The sequence below is a fragment of the Musca vetustissima genome, unplaced genomic scaffold (assembly GCF_032173495.1).
Source record: "Musca vetustissima isolate MV318-11 ecotype Yass unplaced genomic scaffold, APGP_CSIRO_Mvet_v1 utg82064, whole genome shotgun sequence".
NCBI lineage: Eukaryota > Metazoa > Arthropoda > Insecta > Diptera > Muscidae > Musca > Musca vetustissima.
In genome coordinates, this window is record NW_026876430.1 from 42,554 (window position 1) to 63,261 (window position 20,708).

Genomic DNA, 20,708 nt, shown 5'->3' on the forward strand with positions numbered 1-20,708 from the left:
AAAATTAACTTCCGGCGTTATGGCGCACGTTTTATTTTTAGAGCATTGGTACGTTTCGGTGTACAAAAAATTGTGGCGGCAATTGCGCTCTGCAATTATTCGGGCAATATTAAAAAAACTCTGGCAATAAATCCAAAACTATATTTAAAAAGAAAAAATGTCCTTGCCTTTACGATAAAAGAATAATGTCCTACGGCATTATCAATAGATGGATATTGTCTTATAATATTGTCAACCAGTAAAGTCAGCCGTAACTTCGGTTTGGTGTCAATAAAGCATTATCGCGAATTGAACTCATAGTATTAAAACTAAATTTTGTATGTCTTGTATCGAAAAGTTGCCAACCTAAAGCGGACATCTGATATTTGACATTTCAGGTTCTGAAAGATAATTAAAATTGTCATTTCATAAAGCCGGATCGCATTTGCTGAATGCAATACGATTACTCGTTTTTTTTTTAAATACAGTCGATTGACGAAATCCCGAAATAAACTCTATCCGATTAGATGCCATAAATACCAATCAGCTGATGATTGTTGGCACGTACACAAAATTAATTTAAAAATGGATCAACCATAAAAGCCTGATTACATTGTTGCTTCCGATTTTGTACTAAGGTATAATGTTAGATTTTCTTCTTCCAATTGTTCCTGACTCCACTAAACTCCACGGTTGTAACTTTTGGTATCTTTTCCAATAAGAAGTATTTTTTCGTTCACAACGAGTGCTGCATTTTATTAGTATCGTGATTTTGATTATGATTTAAAATAAACCATGGCACAATAAATAATATAGCGTAGCTGATGTCTCGATTAACTGTTAAAGTGGGTAATTTATACTTGAATTCGATGTGCAATGTTGCCAACCATGTGCAATATTAAAACCAGTATGTTTCAATTGTCAATTCCATTACATATATGTAAAATAAACCCTCATAAAGTAAGTTAACCCGTTAAAAAGTTCTAATGTATATGCCGTCTAAGTCTACTTTGTATACAAGTAAAGTTTTAATATAAAGTATTATTTTGGAGTAATAGTACGTTTACATTGTACTGGATTTAGTTAACCCAGTGGGTTTAAATTGTCAATTCCGTTGCATGTATGTCAAATAAATCTTCATATAGTGGGTTAAGCAGGTAAAAAGTATATCCCGCTTAAATAGTAATTGAAATAAATTAATTATTTAAGCGGGCTTTATTTATGAAGTGTTTAAAATATTGAATTAAGGGTACACAACCTGTTTACGGAAACCAAATTATTTATTTGACTAAGCACGAAGGCAATGACGGATATGACGATTAAATTAATGTTTATCAAAACCCATTCGGTGCAACTGTGGTTTAAGGTTCACTTATTAAATTAAATTAATTCCAATAAATTATCTTTATTGATAACAAATTAATGTGAGGTCAAGAGATTTTATTGTTCTAAAAAATCCATTTATTTTTGGATAACCCCCACTGTGTTCGATTACTTCGTAATTTTTTATAATTATTATAAAATGTCTATAAAAAATCCATACACAGAACAGATGTTTCAAAATAAATTTAATTTCAATGTAAACAACATATTTTCCATGATATATATATATACTAATACATATGTATGTATATATATATATATATAAATAGTATATAAATAAATGTGGCTAAGTAACAAAATATCTTATTTTGGAAATCAACACTACGACATATATATATATATATATATACAAATTTTCCAAAATCATAATTTGTTGTTGTTGTGGTTGATCTCCTTGACTATATAGCCATCTCTTTTTCACAAATCATTTTTTTATATTTTTCGTGAACTCTGACAGCCGTATATGGAAGAGTATAAGGTGTTAATTGCGCAGGTCCAATGTAACAAATTGAGGCTGTGATATTGAAAATGTTTTCTCTCAAAAACACAATTAGATCTCATGAGTTTTCCATTTCACTCTCTCTCTGTACATCAAATACATATACAAATGAGTATGTGATATAAAAAGTGGAAAAGCTATGCGTGGGCAATGTGTATATGTATGTGCGTGGGGGTCTCTTTTGCAATGTAGTGGGGGAGATATCAAAACATAGATATTATGTAGGTGTTTTGTATGAGAGAAATCCTGTTGATATTTAAGCAATTTTGAGGAACTCTGAGAATGTTAGAGATGTGTAGGTGTTCTATGAGAAGATATAACAATTCTGTTGAGTATAAGAAGGTGTAGTGTGTGTTCTGTTTGTGGATCTTCAATGTAGGTCAAAACAAACACAACCACACAAAAAATGATTACCCCACGCATACCTGTATATGTATTTTGAAAAAAAAAAAATTGTACACATGTATATATTCATACATCTCTCACTTGTATGATGATGTTGTTCATTGGTTATAAGATACTTTCTCGTAGAATTTTTGGTCTAAAAATAGTATTTGAAATTTGATTTCAAATACATACACACAGGTTAAGTTAATAGAATTTTGTAAAGGGATAAAATCTATTTTATTTAAAGAAATAAATTTGATTTAAATATGTTGGCTAGTTAGACTTTCAAAAAATTTGTAGAAATTTTTTGTAATTGAAAAAAAAAATAATTATTAAAAATTTAAATGTAATTTCAAAAAAAATTTCCAATTTTTTTCAATTAAATATGAATTATAAATAATTTTTTTTCCATATGGAAAATATTGTTTTGATTAATTCTTATTAGATTTTCTGGCAGCTGGCAATATTGTAAAATCGTAGCTAGATGATATACATCTATAAAAATTCTTCTATTTTTTCGCTTCATCGTCAAGTGTGTATGTATAACAGCATTTGAAAATTTTTCAATTCCGATGCGAATATAACACCATGAGTTACATAATTTTTAAGCACTATATATATTTTTTCAAATAAAAATATTTTTTCCAACAGTTTATTAATAAACATAGTTAAGAGTTTCTTATTTTTTTTAAATTCAAACACTTTTATAAAAAAATATTATATTTTGTTAACTCCATTTGAATATTTTTTTATACATTATTTTATATTTGCAGCAGTTATTATTTTTTTAAGTTCTTTTTTGTTTTTTTTTTTTAATTTTTATTTTTTTCTCTTAAGATTTCAATAATTTTGCACTTTTATTTTAAATATATTTTTTCATATTTCCATTTTGTCAGATGAAAAAAATATCATGAAGTCTTTGGCACCACAACCAGCAGCATCAGCACTCACCTTAAAGGAATTTAAAAAAAGGTGTGCGGTCTAACACACTACTCGTTAAGCACTGTTCGAACGAAAAAGACTGAACGGTCCGACGACTAACGGCAGACTATATTTTGGTCTATGGATGTTAGCAGATCATTTTTCCCCATGGGCAGAGGCAATGACGAAAGTCATTACTGGCGATGCTGCCGCTGCATGGTAGGATATTTTCTCTCTTTCTCTGCAGCTCTTCGATCATTACCTTTGGCTTTTCTCTCTGCCATCATCAAAGCGCATGCGATCACCCATTGATGTTTGCAGACATTTTACGGCCTCTAAGACCCACTGTGCCTTCTACAATAGGATTTTAACGAATTTCTCTCAATTCTCTTTATAGATTTCTTTTAAAAATTTTCTTCACTCTATTTTGCATTATATTCTGATCATTCTATTGCTTCATTCCGTGTGTATATTTTCCGTGTGTGTTAATCTTTTTCTGCTTCTTCTTCTCTTTTTTCTTCTTCTTCCTATCGTACATACAACAAACTTTATCGCTTATGTATCTGGGCACAGTGGCTAAAAATAGCCTTCAATCAGAAATAGATACAAAAAAATAGCAGTCCACACATTTATTTCGCTGTGTGTGTTTGTGTGTCTGAATGTTTATATTAAAAATTTAAAAATTTTCTCCGAGAATATCCACCAGTGTTGTTGTTATTTTTCCATTTAAATTTGTTTTTTTGTTTTTAATATAAAAAAACGATTTAAATATTTTTCTGTTTGTTCTCTCTCGAATTGTATGTGGGCTATGGGTGTGCTGTTTGTTGTTTCATCCAACTTTCAGTGATCCATTAGGAATTTCTCGAGTCGCCTTCCATATAGAATGCAATACTTTGGTTTTGTTTTTGTATTTTTTCCGTTTGGTATAAATAAAATATTCGTTTAATTTGTTGCTGCCTTGTGGCCTTAAAATTTGTATTGAATATCTAAACAAACGCGAAGAACATAAATCTAACAACAACAGGAATGTTGAGAGAAAATATGTTTAGTTTCGTTTTAAAGAAACAATAATCGGAAACTTATTTTTCAAGAAATTCCTATTGAAAATTTTAAGGTCTAAATTATACTACAGAAAAATACTACGTTAACCTACAAATGGGGATCTGCAATACGGAGCAACTGGATTATACACGGTCAAGGACTACCTCTTCCGTTCTGTTTGTAAGAAGAGTAGTGGCACAACAATATTAAAACGTCTATGGGCAATGCTTTATACCCTACACAACTATGTTGTAGGGGTATCATAGCTTTGTCCCAGACCTACATATAAGTATACCGATCGTCATATCTCGACCAGCTGAGTCGACCTAGGCATGTGTGTCCGCCTGTCCTTTATCATTTGTAAACACGATACAGGCCACAGTTATAGACCAATATTCAAGAAATTTTGCATGTAGGATAGGTTCCGGCCAATAAAGACCCCTATTGTTTTTGGTAAAGATCGGTTAATATTTAGGGGGTGAAATGAACCAAATACTTAATTTTGTCAGTTTTTCTGGTCGCTCCAGAGGCCGCAATTGTGGCCCGCACAACGCCAATTTTACATGGAGAAAATAATATTGTTTTGATAAATATCGGTCATTAGTTAGTGGGTCATGTGGACCCTGACTTTTGTGTGAAAAATTACAAAATTTGTATTCTATGACGTATATATTTACTACTGAAAAATATAGACTCGAAAAGTTGATAGTATATCCAGTGGTTGTAATTGCCCTTAAACTTGGTACCAATTATATTGTAGTATGTACTCGGATGTGGGACTTATACTTAAATATTTTGAAGTGCCTACGTATTCAGATCTTATTTAGTAACCCATTTCCAAACTAGAGTGCGGAAATATAGCGCAGATCGCTTTGAAAATTTTCACGAGGTTCCATTTATGGTCGAAGACAACGCCTATAATTTTCAGCGATGCTCAGATAAAAATGTTGGGATGAAGTGAAGCCGAATCGACTGGAAAAAAAACACAAAAATAGGTTTTTCTTTGAGTCAATCTATAGGCCACAATTAGAAGCCGAACATAACAACACAACCCACGGTGAGGGGAATCTGGAAAATTAATATTAGTAATATTCGGAAAATATGTCAGTGTAAGGAAGAGGAGCTGTTGACTTGTATTAAATATCCGCAGAAACTTAGAGTTTCGTGGTCAGCCCTGACCTATACTGCTCCGCTCACTTTTTTTACATTGTTGGAGCCATGGTTGACCCATTGTAGATAATAATTATAGTACATCAGAAAATTTTATAGTTAAGGATTAATTGATATTCAGTTTATTTGCGTCTTTTTTTGTTTCTCTCGGTTTATAACTAAGTCATACATTTCACATACTTCGGGTCAAAGTAGGTACGTCCTTAAAAAAAACACGATAGTTGACAAAAAATGTTTTTTGAAAAAAATGGCGTTTTCTGTGAATCGTTGCACTTCAATAAGGAACCTGATATGGATTAGAGTTTTTGGGAAAACAGAACTTTACACAGAAATTATCCGCATTTTACGAGTACACAAACATGTAAATGCATCGTGCGCTACATATTACCAGTCACATGAAATGTCATGACTGGATGGGAAGGTGATCATCAAGAGGTGCACTACAAAATGTATAATTAGCACAATTTACTTGGAAGGTCTTGTTATAAACCGTAAGGTGTGTGTATACATGTATACCAGAAGTGATTTATTTTTTAATACCCTCCACCTTAAAGTGGAGTGTATATTAAATTTGTCATTCCGTTTGCAACACCTCGAAATATTCACCGGAGACCACACAAAGTATATTATTGATCAGAATAAAATTCTATGTCGATTTACGCATGCCTACCTATCTGTCCGTCTGATAGAGTTTGGTGGTGGTATATGACGGTATCACCGCATATCCGCACTAAGAATTATTAACCCTTTCAGTGCCAAAAAAAGAATTTTGGGCACGTTTTTCAACCGAATTTGGCTGTAATTTGGTATTTTCAGTGGCTGTCAAATCTCACTACCAAAAATATCAATATTGATCTCCGTTTTATTATAACCACAGAAAACGGTAGCCTCACTATTAGATATTTTGAGAATTTCAATCATCTTTTTCTCACGTATTTTTCAGTATGTTCAAGGTCCTATCATGACATTAGTTTTCATTTAGGGAAAAAATGAAAAATTTTGATTGTCGCCCTTATGATGGAGGGCATAATAAGTTCGGCCGGGCCTTTACATCGTTTTACTTGTATTTTTTTTTTAAAGTTGTGGCTAATGAGATTTGACACTTTGATACGGTGAAAAAGTGCCTCAATGAAATATTGGTTCTAATCCCCATGTTTCTTTGCAACAAATCCGTTTTAAACCAGTAAGGAAAGTAGTAAAGTCGGACGGGGCCGACTATATGATACCCTTCACCACAATGGGTACATTAAACAGGACTATAACATAAAATTGGATGAAAAAAATGTGATATTTATCTAAATGTGAATCTACTTAGATCTATCCATAAAGTATGTCAATCGACTTCAAACAAATATAAATAGGTCATCCGTTGGGCTATGTCTGCACTTCTAGAAAACGCAACTACGTAATTCTATGCTCAATTTTGTAAGTTGTGCAAAATTTGATGTCAATCTGACTAACATGAAGCTCTATCCAAATATTGAGGGATTTCAAACAAACTTGTCACAGGTTAGGTTATACTAATTTCAGAACGTTTTGTTCCTATTGGTTCCTTAGTACGTCAATTACTTAAAATCAATCTATAATAAAAGGGAGTTATATCTAAATCTGGACCGATTTTCACGAAACTTGGCAGACATCATTCTAAGCTCAATTAAGTACGTTATGCCAAATTTCGTGCAAATCGAAGGATATATAGGGACTTTGGTGCACCATTTACATGAAATCGGACGAAACTATATATGGGAGCTATATCTAAATCTTGACCTATTTTCACGAAACTTGGCAGACATCATTCTAGGCCCAATTCAGTACGTTATGCCAAAATTCGAAAGATATTTAGAGACTTTGGTGGACCATTTACATCAAATCGGACGAAACTATATATGGGAGCTATATCTAAATCTGGACCGATTTTCTCCAAACTTGGCAGACATCACTCTAGGCTTAATTCAGTACGTTATGCCAAATTTCGTGGAAATCAAAAGATATAGGGACTTTGGGGCACCATTTACATGAAATCGGACGAAACTATATATGGGAGCTATATCTAAATCTGGACCGATTTTCACGAAACTTGGCAGACATCATGACCTAGACCTAGACCTAAATGATTAGGCTGTACTAAATTTCGTGCAAATCGAAAGATATATAGGGACTTTGGGGCACCATTTACATGAAATCGGACGAAACTATATATGGGAGCTATATCTAAATATGGACCGATTTTCTCCAAACTTGGCATACATCACTCTAGGCTTAATTTAGCACGTTATACTAAATTTCGTGCAAATCAAAAGATATATAGGGACTTTGGTGCACCATTTACATGAAATCGGACGAAACTATATATGGGAGCTATATCTAAATCTGGACCGATTTTCACGAAACTTGGCAGACATCATTCTAGACCTAAATGATTAGGCTGTACCAAATTTCGTGCAAATCGAAAGATATATAGGGACCGTTTACATTAAATCGGTTAAATATATATATGTGAGCTATATCTAAATCTGAACCGATTTTTCCCAATTTCAATAGGGTTCGTCCTTGGGCCGAATAAGTGACCTATGCCAAATTTCATCCAATTCGGATCATAAATGCGACCTGTACTTTGTTTACAATTTAACATGGACAGACAGACGGACGTCCGTCCGCTGTCCGTCTGGCACCGCAAGATAAATCTCAAAAGGAATAATCGATTACATCCAAACTTTGCACATCTTATAATTTCTTCCAAACTTAGTTCAAGTTCGAAGATGGGGAATATCGGTCCACCCCTTCTGGTACCTCCCACACAAAATTGTTAAAATTTTGTTTTATAATATTATGCGAACGGACTATCCTATTTGAACCAAAAGAAGGTTCAGACAATAATTTTGGAATGGATAAGGATTTTTTAAAATACATTAATGATAATTATGTCCATTGTTCGATCTTTTGTTGAGTTGATCTTTTGTTGTAAATGCATTTTATTATTAAAAAAGACAAACAGTTTAAACTGTTGTAATGTACGATATATGCATGCATGCATTTACGTATTAATATGCCCTTTCATATTCAATGAAAGAATTTCCTTATTAATTTATTTGTTTCGTTTCTTAAACTTTTTTTCTATTTTCATTTTTCATTTTGTAAAAACTGTTTTGTTATTTTTATTTTTTTATTCTAATTTTCAATAGACTTGTGGGCTGTGTTGTTTACACATCAGTCGAACACATAGTATTTGTGTTCATGTACATATGTATGTATGTTTGTATGCATGTATGTATTCAGTGAAATGATTCGTAAAGTCAAACATAAACTTGCACCTTATTTCGTATAGAGACTTTCCTTGATTCTAAATTTCTAAATGTTTTGTTCTAAAACAGCACAACGAAATTAATTGGTTCAGCATCTATTTATTTTTTTTTTTATGTACTAAATTTGAAATACACACTCACACAGAGACACACAATGATATTTTTGAGATAAACGTATGCTAAATAAAATTTATATTTTGAAACATATGATATTTTATTCGGTATTTACTCACATAATAATAGTACATATCATTGCACCATTTTGAACTTAATATTAATATTAATTAACTTGTGGATTTAAAAAAATATGAAAATAATTTCATTCAATGATATATTTAATGTACGGATATATACGTATATGCCATGAAAATTGAAATTTATAAATAAAACATAAATGTTTTTTAAAGAGTTGTCATGAAAACGTCAGATCAGTTAATTTATTCGGATGAACTTATTGATCTTATTACGATCGATACCGATTTGTCAATGTTGAATAGATTATTCATTTAAGTCCGTTCATGAGTAGTTTCAATTTTACCCTGACCCTTTCGGGGGGGAGAACTTGATTATTTTGTGGGGGGGTGCCTGAAGGACTGGACCAATGGGTCTCATCTTCTAGGTTTGGTAGAGATAATTGGATTTTTTATTGGATTTATAAATATTGAAATGTTGACCATTTGTGGGGGAGGTACCATAAGGAATGGCCCAAGGGTCCCATCTTCGGACTTGATCTATGCTTGGTAACGATAATAGGATGTGCAAGGTTTGGTTTGAACCGATATAACTCAATGATTATAACCCAGTGATTATCTGTATATATGTATGTACCTTCAAGAACCCCTAATACTAAAATAAAGCCCCATCGGTTGGGAAATGTTGCAAAACCCTTCAAAATACAGATTATGGGTCGTTACCGTTATATGTGGGCTGTACCAAAAATAGCCGGAAAAAATTTGCTATTGTAAGCAGTGTTGCCGAAACTTTGTTTACAAAAAATGCTAGATTTTGTTTAAAAATGTGCTATAAAGTTGCTATTGTAAGCAGATTGCTATTGTAAGCAGTTTTGCCAAAACTTTGTTTACAAAAAATGATAGATTTTGTTTAAAAATGTGCTATAAAGTGCTAAAAATTTTTAAAAAGAGACAAATAAAAGTGCTAAATATAATATAAGAGAAATTAGTCGAATTGGTTGCAATTTTCATATTTTTGATTCTCATTAGGTAAAAAGTTCCCTACCAAAAATCATCAATGTGGGTCTAAGTTTCGTGATAGGCCCTAGAAAACTAAATTTAAGGACGTCGGACACGTATTTCCATCAAATTGACTATAATTTGAAACTTTTTTTTTAAAAACTATTAACGCCGGTTTTTGTGGAGTTTTGGATATGCATTCTCCAAAACCTCACAAAATTGTCAAGTTGAAGGTTTGCACATAGAGGATCCAATCTATTTCTCGCCGATGTGGGTGTTATTTATAAAAAAATTTTACATGGCTCCCATACAGGGATGGTTCGTGTTACGAATTTTTAGGTTTTCGAGTGTCACCTTGTAAACGTCGAAAAAGTCATATACCTGTATAAAATGTAATAAATGTAGTAAACGTCATTTATTTCAATATTATCAGCATATACAGTTATTTTCAAGAATATATATTATTTTTACATATATCTGACTACTCCTTACTAAAACTGATAAAAATTTCTAAATTTTTTTGAGAAGAAAATTTTGAAATTGTATGTGGATTTGAGTAAAGCATGCGTAATTTCAAAATTGACTAATGGAAATGGCTACTTTGTCAAAAACCTAATTGATTTGGGCAGGTTTCCGACGTTTCTGACGTATGTATTATACGTCGGAATTGTATGTCATTTACGTCACTGTTTCTGACAGGCCATCTCTGCTCCCATACAAACGCCTTCTTAATTTGATTTTTCATTTTACCAAATAAACAACCTACCAACATGCGATGTTGAATCCTGTGGGTTTTACATGATTCCCGCCTTAACGGCTTTAACCATGGTGCACCATTGGGTGTCGACCAGCGCCCCATTGGAAAAGCTCAACGAGCACTCAAGATTCACTTACTCCTCGGTGAGCAGTCGAGGACTATCTGAACCTCTGCCTTTTTATGGCTCAATCGCTCTGTTGATGATGCAACTCCACATCGAGCCGAAGTTCTTTTTTAATACACTCCTCATGGTGCAGGGTATAAAAAATTCTGATCGTCCGAACTTTACGATTTTTTACTTGTTTACAGATGCCCTGGTATTTTTTAACATTTGAAAATCAAGCTCATAGCGTGAAACGTAGGGATATTTTAATTTATCAATCGAAATAATACTCCAAATTTTAACTAATTGCAGAAAAAATAAAAAAGCTAAAAAAGGTTCTAGGTGCTAGATCACTTTTGCTGGTGCTAAACGAATTTGAAAAGTGCTAAATGTAGCACTAAAAGTGCTAAATTGGCAACACTGATTGTAAGGCATAAACTAAGGTGGCGTAATTTCTGGTTGACGAACACTTGTTGTAGACTTCGTGATTTTAGTTTTTTTTTACGTGCGGGATCTAATAATACCATCCATGTTCAATTCCGCCCAATAAAACGGCGGATATTGAATGTGGGAAAAACTGCAAAACTTATTTTGACTTATTTTCTTCGAATTGATTCTTGTGTTATCATATTCGCGAGTCTGTGTGAAAATTGGTCAAAAATATATTTATGTGTGAATCATATGCGTATTTTTATCCAAAATCGATTGTGGAGGCACATCCGCCGTTCTTAACCGATTCTTTTAAAATAGATGTCCTTTTGTGTATTGTCATAGGAGATTACTGAAATCGGATGCACATAAAAATCGTATGAACGTTGCGCCATTTTTAGTAATTTTTAGTGTTTTTGCATAGTAAAGTGCATCGAGCGAAACATGCATAATTATTGGAAGGTATCGATTCGATTTATACGAAAACCGCATGCGCAACAACTGATTTCAACTAATACGCGAACAGTATGCTTTTTAATGTTGATCATTTTCATATACTGTAACTGCAATATATTTGGTCATTTTTAAAGTCAAAACTCTTAACAGAGGAATCTGCCGATATTTAACAATCATCTAATAGAATTTGTAGAAGAAATCGTCACGTGTTGTAGAAGATCAAGACTAAATCGTATTATCTTAACCATACCAAAAAAAATGCAAATTGAAAAAACATGTTGTGACAATTCAAAAATTCATTTTATTTATTTTCAGATATTTTCAATGTGATTTGACAAGCATGCAAAGAAAACAAACGTGTTTAAGAAATTCGCGAATTACATCAAATACGAATTAATTTAATTTATATTTGAAATACAAGATTTAAAACCGCTATAACTTTTGTACGCAGCATCCGAATTTGTGAACGCCAACAGATTTCGAATCAGCATATTTTTCTTAACCTATGTACCAAAAATCATAAATGTGCTCGCAAACAAAATTTTCAATTTTTTTTAATGGAATTTTAAAAGAATTTTGTAATTTACCATATACGTACTACTGAAGGACATAGACGATAGTATATCCAAGAGGAGTGGTTGACATTTAAATTTGATACCAATTATATTGGCGTATATATTTGGCTGTGTCAGTTATACTAAGATAAATGCAGATGTGTATATATTTTTGTTTGGTTAGTATTACCATTACGGAAATGTCGCGCTGATCGCTTTAAAATTATACATGAGTTTCCAGCTATGGTCAAGGACGATGCCTTTAATTATCGATGATGATCAGATGATATTTCGTGAAAGAAATGGACCGAAAACATTATTTTTGTTTGGTTTCTATGCCACAATTATAAGCCCAACATGACGAATTTTCATAGAGGAACGTCAATATTTATCGAGTCAAAAGAACCAAAACTTTTTTGTGTAATATAAAAAAGGAATATTATGGAATATTTTTATACTCCTGGAAACCATGATTCGTATAAGATGCCGCTGAGGAGTTGTTGACGTCTAATCGGTCAAGAGAGATCCACAGAATCTAAGACTTCATTAATAGTTGGATAGGGTAGGGTATCATATGGTCGTCCCGTCCGACTATACTGCTCTGCTCACTGGTTATTATTAGATTTAAGGGAACCCCCCCCCATTCTCGATTTTTTATTTTTAAGATTTTTAATGGGCTGCTAAATGAATACCAATGCATGTTAAGGTTTGTAACTTTGCACATATATATTTGAAGATTTAAAAAGAAAGAAAAATAATTTACAAAAAATGTTTGTTGTTGTTTTGTTGTTGTTTTTTGTGATCAAAGAAAAGTCCTTATTTTTGATGGCGGGCATGATAACTCCTCACTGGAACATCGGAATCCGAAAATTCCAACGGTGTTAGAAAGAGTACATGTCTGGCTCTCGTATGAACTAGGATTATTGACTTCGATCTAAAATTAACAAAATGGCAGACCTTTGAAAAAATATTTTTGGAAAATCGCCCATTTTTTACCAAAAACCTAGGTAAAAAATAAGGAAGATTTTCACCGATTGGCTTTATCCTAGTTCATACGATAGCTATACACTCACAGAGAAACGTGTAAAAATTTGAAATCGATTGGGTTATTAGTTTTTGAGTTATCGTGCCCGCCATTCGCAAAAAAATGTTTAGAGAAAAACGTGTTTAAAGTTTGAGAAGCCCTTCAGCCGTCACTTGATGCTGACACAATAAATTGGCTATATCTTCAAGAGTTCTTGAGATTTTCACTTGAAATTTTGCAGGGACATTCTTGAATTAGTGTAGATTGGAATTAAGTCAACAAAAATTTTGACCCCGAGAATGGGGGGGGTCCCCTTAATGACATAATCTTAATACATATAAATATATTTCACAATTTTCGGCATATTAAAGGCCTAGACGATTTTCAAACTAATTGTATTTAAATTGGCATTTTATTTTCATAGAGGGTAAAATACATCATTACAGACAATTTTCAATATAAGTGTCCCCACCGATTTCTTGATGAACATTATAAAAATTGAAAAAAGGTAACTCACGTAAGGATTGTATTAATTATTATATGTCACAGAATTCCATACAGAACCACTGTGTCCAAAAAAATAAAATATTTTCTATGTTTACATGTGTGTGTGTATGTATGTAAACATAAATGTGTATATAAAAGATCTGAATGCATATAAGAACAATATTGAAATAAAATCAAAAATATACTCTGTGTGGGTGCCGCCAGCACCCCACGCCACCACATTCACTCATGGCTACGTGAGAATTGCCTGTTTCTCTTCGATGATTTTTCAAAATTGTTCACAACCCAAAAACAGTTTTTTTTCATAATTTGTGAACAAAATTTTCAAATATTTTCAATATTTGTTCGACTGAGATGCGAATGGTCCGGTCGGACAAGCAAAATTCGTTCGGAATGCAAGTTAACGGAATAAAAGTTTTTTTTTTGACTTAATAAAAAATCAAATCAAATTATTTGTTTCACCAATGAGTGGTTGCAATGATTATGATTTTTTTTTTTTTTGGTTTTTGCAATAAATGTGATGCATCACATACACACAAATGTATGTGTATGTATAAATGTGCGTAGTTATACACACACATATATATTGTGCGTCATTTGACCTAATTCCATCGTTTTTCATCGAAGCGACTCCTTCTTGTTTTACATTTCTGTTTTCTGTGTGTGTGTTGTACTCAAAATGAAATGAATCCTCCGGAACGGTGTTCTATCTGAAATTTTTACCGATTTTTGTTGACGAAAAACGGCAAACCAGCCGAGCGTCGTATGTATTACAACATCGTCTATATGTATAGATCACATACGTCACAAATATGATGACGTCATTGAGGTATGAACATCTAGCCGAAAATCTACAATTCGTATATTCGTTGAAACGAAACAGGTCTTTTTCTGAATTTTATATGAATATACACAAACATCCATATATATATATATATATATATATTTTACGTAGTTATTCCTTTCATTACTTTGAACTGAAAACATTGAAATCTAATGAATATGACATACATTTGAATAGAGAGCGAGACATAGCGAATAATGATAATGATATTTGTTACCTATCATTCATTCAGTTCGGATGATATGAAAAATTCCTCTTTTTTGGCTTGAAATGTGTGTGTTTTCGGGACATGTACCATTTGTCCCAAATCCGTTAATTCATTGCAAACGACATTTAAATTTGTTGGACAATTTATTTTTCTCACGTCATCTTAGATGATGCAGCACCTCAAATGGTCTAATTATTCTCAAAAGGAAAAACAAAAACAATTTTACCGAAATTAGCATGAACCTGTTAAATTGTCTATAAATTTGTTTTAATGTGCCAAGAAATAGCAGCCGTTTCCGTACTTCGTTAGGAAACAATACGGCGTAATTTAATAAAAATAATTCAGATAAAAGAAAACGAAAAAGAAAACAAGTGGGCGACAACTTGTTGTCGATGGAGACGAGACTATGGACAGTGAGATCTACGATCCGTAAGAAAGAGAATACCGCTCCCGATTGTATGCTAAGTCCATCTTATAGCAGTGTTGCTACAATCACTTGGTATAAATTACAAGTAAAAAAGCTTCTGGCCAGGATCCTTGATTTTTTTATAATATCGGTATTTTGAAGATTTTAGCTGCATTTTCCTACCGAAGTGGCTGTAAATTGACATTCCGGATTCCTGGTGAAGAAAAAACTTTTCCAAAAAAATTTTAAATTATTTTGAGTTTTTGGAGGAACTAAGGGGTGTGAATGGAAATATCTGAAGGATTTCACCATGAACACAGAATTTCCAGAGAGTTCGAATACAATATCTCAAGATGATTTCCACAATGTGTCAAAATAATAATCCATGAATTGATCCGCTAAATGCACCTCATAATATTTTTATCAAACCCAGATAAAGATCGAAGATGCGATCCATTGGTCCACGACTTAAGGATCACAATTTTGAGAACTTGTAAATTTCATATGATGAAAATGGAGTATCCTGTATGGTCTGAACCTAGCAGACCTTATTTATACAAGCAGACCTTAATTTAAAGGTTCATCACATATAGATATATGGACTTAAACCACTTTCAAAATAAACGAAACATCTCATAGTCTGAGGGCATATATACGAGGGCAATCCGGAAATTTCTTAGCCTAGCACAAAAAGCGCGGTATTAACAGAAAAAGAAAAGTTTTTTTTGGAAACTTCCATCTCTGTTATGAGCACATGTTACTTTTTCGATCTGGCAACTCCTTCATGTAGAAAAGACGCATCCGCAATTTTTATACCCTACACAACTATGTGGTCAGGGTATTATAGCTTTGTGGAGCCCCAAGAGTTTGTAACGCCGCGAAATATTGATCCTAGACCTACCTTTAAATATACCGATAGTCATATCTCGACTCCGTATGTCCATTATAATTTGTATACACGATACAGGCCACAGTTATGGACCAATCTTCACTGCATGTAGGATGGGTTCTAATGAAGACTCCTATTGTTTTCGGTAAAGATCGAATTAATTTTTGTCTGATTTTCTGGTCGCTTCAGAGGCCGCAATTATGGCCCAACCATCACGAATTTTTACATGGAGAATGGGATCGGGTTAAAGCATAAGGATGACTCCTGTTTTAATAAAGATCGGTCAATATTTAGCGGGTCAAATGGACCCTGACTTTTATGTGAAAAATTACAAAGTTCGTATTCTATGACCTCTAAAGAACATAGACCCGAGAAGTTGATAATATATCCAAGAGGAATGGTTGACCTTTAAATTGATACCAATTATATTGTCGTATGTACTCGGATGCGGGAGTTACACATAAATATTTACAGGTGCTTACGTATTCATATATAATTTTGTAACCCATTACCACACTAGAGGGCGGAAATATAGCGCTGATCGCTTTAAAATGATCGGTGAGGTTCCAGTTGTGGTCAAGGACATTGCCTATAATTTTCGGTGATGATCATATAATAACATTGGGATGAAGTAGACCGAAAACTAATTTTTTGGGTTTTTTTTCGAGTCGATCTATAGGTCATAATTGAAAGCCGAACATTACAATTCAACCCACGATGAAGGGAATCTGGACAAGAAGGGCTGTATTGAATAATTGTTGACCTCTGGTCGGTACAGACGGTGCAAATATCGCGAAATATTCCCAAGCTCAGAATATAGAAACATACAAAGTTAGATTTTCGTGGAAGATGTGTAGGGTATCATATGGTCGGCACCGACCAACTATACTGCTCCGCCTACTGATTCTACATATTATTCTCAAAATTCATAAAAACACTTTGCCTTATCAAATATTACAGCCTATCGATAAAAAAAATAAATTACATTAATTTTAATATTTGTTGAAACTTCCTATCTCAAATGAAATAAATTATTCTCACATTTTCCATATATACACATATGTACATACATGTGTGTGTATGCTTACAGGTAATTGATGTTTCAATATTCCCTATTTATTTATTTCCTTTGACCCTTGACTGTTGCTGACGTATGTATATATGGATATATGAATGAGTGTATACATCCAACAATAACAACAGCATAACGACATTCCACTAATTTTTTCTGACATCGTGAATTGGATATTTCTACATACATACATATATACATCGGTATGTGTATGTACTTTATGTTTTTCACAGCCGACATTATTTTTTTGTTGTTGACGTATCAACAATATTATGGCTCTCTTAATTGCACACACATACATACATGCACAAGTTTTTTATTATTATTTTTATAGAAAAAAATCTCCACTGAAATCCACCTGCAACTAACTACAAATTTCAGTCTCCTATTATTCAGGTTTAGATCAGTGCACACATACGAACGAACGAACGCACGCACACAAACGCATGGTGTTATGCTTCAAGAGAGTGTGGAAAAAACACTTTCTCGTCTTTATATACGAAAATATGTATGCATGAATGTGTGTGTGTCCGTGTATCTGTGTGTACCTCAGTTAAAAATTTTCATTCAACATAACTTTCATTGGATGTCTGTGTGTGAGTCGTTTCTTCTGCTGTTGATGCTGTTGTTGATGCTGTTGTTGTAAAACATCCAACAGGTCTCCTTGAACTATGACTGACGATAGATAGATTGCAGTAGTCGCGTTATAGTCATAGTCGTCATTGGCATCAACCCGAATAAATGCATTTGTAAGAGTCGAGTGCAAGAGTTTGTGTGTGTATGTGTTCGTGTGTTTATGTATACCTTATACGCTTTCTCGCTCTCCATGCCAATATCATTGAGCTGCAGCTTTTTTAAACTTCTGCTGACTGTTGTTCTTGTTGCTGTAAAGTTTTTAAAATAGGTTGCATGGCCAACAACTACAGACAGAGTTGACGACGACGATGCTGCTGCTTCTGGTGGTGTTGTTGCTGTTGTTGTTGTTCTTTTAGGCGGTGTTGTCATTGCTGTTGATTTTCATCATCTCCCCTGCATGTTGTTCTTGTTGCTATGGCCGTCTGCATGTGGTTGTGACTGTGTGTGTGTGTGTTTGTTCTTGAATGTGTTTAAAAATAAACTCTCTTCTAAAAATAGATGACACCAAAAGTTTGTTGCTGCTACTGCTGCCTGTAGTTAGTTGTTGGTGGTGGTGTTGTTGTTGTTGGCATGGTTGGATGTCCTCGTTGTCGGCATTAAGTTGATTTGGTAATTGTTTGGAAATGAGGCATTTTATTGCGATTTATTATTTCGCCAGCATTTTCATTGTAATCGGAGATGAATGGAAATATTGAACAATGTTTCATATTAAATATTGTATTTTAAAATAAATATTGTATCTCAATATACACAACAATTACGACCAAATTCATTGACAATTCGCTCAAAATACATTAAACCGAAAGCAAGGACATAAGAACGGGTCAATCGATAGTCCCACTTTCAATATTGGTTTGTTACCGTATTGCAAGAATCTACTATTTTTTAATATTCTTTCCGATATTATAAAGAACCAGTGAGCGGAGCAGTATAGTCGGACGGGGCCGACCATATGATACCCTACACAACTACCACGAAAATCAAACTTTCTGCGGTTTTATATTCTGAGCCTGTACAATATTTCGAGATATTTGCACCCATTTTCCCGATTATAGGTCAACAACTTCACTTTCTAACCCTGGCATATTTTCCAATTTTTTTTCTTGAAGTGAATTTTTACACCGTAAAATAAAAAAAAAATCACTTTAGGTTTGATTTGATTTGACCCTCGGAATATTGACCGATCATCATCTAAACATCCGCTCGAAGTATTTGGTCAGATCCCCTTCACCTATGTGATGTTCTGCATATAATAATTGCCTCTAGAGCGACTAGAAAATCTGACAAATCTAAAGTTTTCCGTTCATTGCACCCCCTGAATGAAATCTCAACTTCACCGAAAACTATAGGGGTCGTCCTTGACCATAATCGGAAGTTCATATACAATTTCAAAGCTATCAGCGCGACATTTCCGTCCTCTAATGAAGTAATAGTAATACTATGCATATAGTCACCTTTACCTAATTACGTATAACTTCCACATCAGAGTACATGCAGCCATAAGTTTAGTATTAATTTGAAGGTCAACAACTCCTCTTGGATATACTATCAACTTCTCGGCTCTTTGTACTTCAGGAGTAAGTATGTACGCCCCAGAATAAAAATTTTGTAATTTTTCACACAAAAGTCAGGGACCATTTGACCCGCTAAATATTGACCGATCTATATCAAAACAGGCATACTTATTCTTTGGCCCGATCCACTTCTCCATGCAAAAATTCGCGGTGTTTGGGCCATAATTGCGACATCTGGAGCGACCAGAAAACCCGACAAAAATAAAGTTTTTGGTCCATTTCATCCCCTAAATATTAACAAATCTTTTCATTGGCCAGAACCCACCCTACATCCATAATTTCGTGAAGATTGGTTCATAACTGTGGCCTGTATCGTGTTTACAAATTATAATGGACAGACGGACGGACGGACACACATATCTAGATCGACTCATCTAGTCGACATATGACGATCGGAACATTATTTCGCGGCGTTACAAACTTTTGGGGCTGCACAAAGCTATAATACCCTGACAACATACTTGTGTAGGGTATAAAAAATCTGGGTTCTTAATATACACATTAAGGCCTTACATCCCTACTAAGCAGCTTCACTTTTTCTCAGTTGAACCTGCCATTACGGCTGACATTTGTTGTAAAAGATGTCAGCGTAAAAATTATCTTTAGTGAGGATGGTCATCTTTATGTTTTATGTACTTTTGTAGCAAGTTCGTTATAACTAAAACGGCATTTACATTAGAACTTTTTACCGGGTTAACCTACTTTGTGAGGATTTATTTGACATATATGCAAAGGAATTGACAATTGAAACCCACTGGGTTAACGAAATCCGGTTAAATATAAACGTACTGTAAACTAAAATAAATGAAAACTGAAATTTGAGACCGAATAAATATTTTGTTTTAAAAAAGTTGCCTATATCCGTAGTGTATTGAAAGTGAAAATATTTGTATACAAAATGTTTTATAACTTCGGGAGCAGGGAATATGTTCGCAATAAAAAAAATTGTTATAAGCGTAGTCGATTGTATTAGGGTATCTTTATAACGATATCAGTTAAATACGAAAAATCGTGAATAAATATTAGGTACTAACATATGCCCGTTACTTCGTTAGCTAATGTAGAAACAATTAAACATGTCTTAACACATTATGTTTTTTTTCACAGAGAATTACGTATGTCAGAAGAGCTAATCCACGTATAAACCAGTATCGACCATAATTGAAATGTTAGTACTATTTAGTACTTTTGTTTTTAGTAGTACGTATTTTCAAAATTTCCTTTATATCTCAACACTACACACAAACTTTTTTTATGGCAAATGAAATTTAGCTATATACTGGTACCATTTATTACCTTTTGTACTCTTCTAATACATATATTCAACCGAATCCAAATTTAGTACCATTTAGTACTCATTAATATAAATTCCCATAA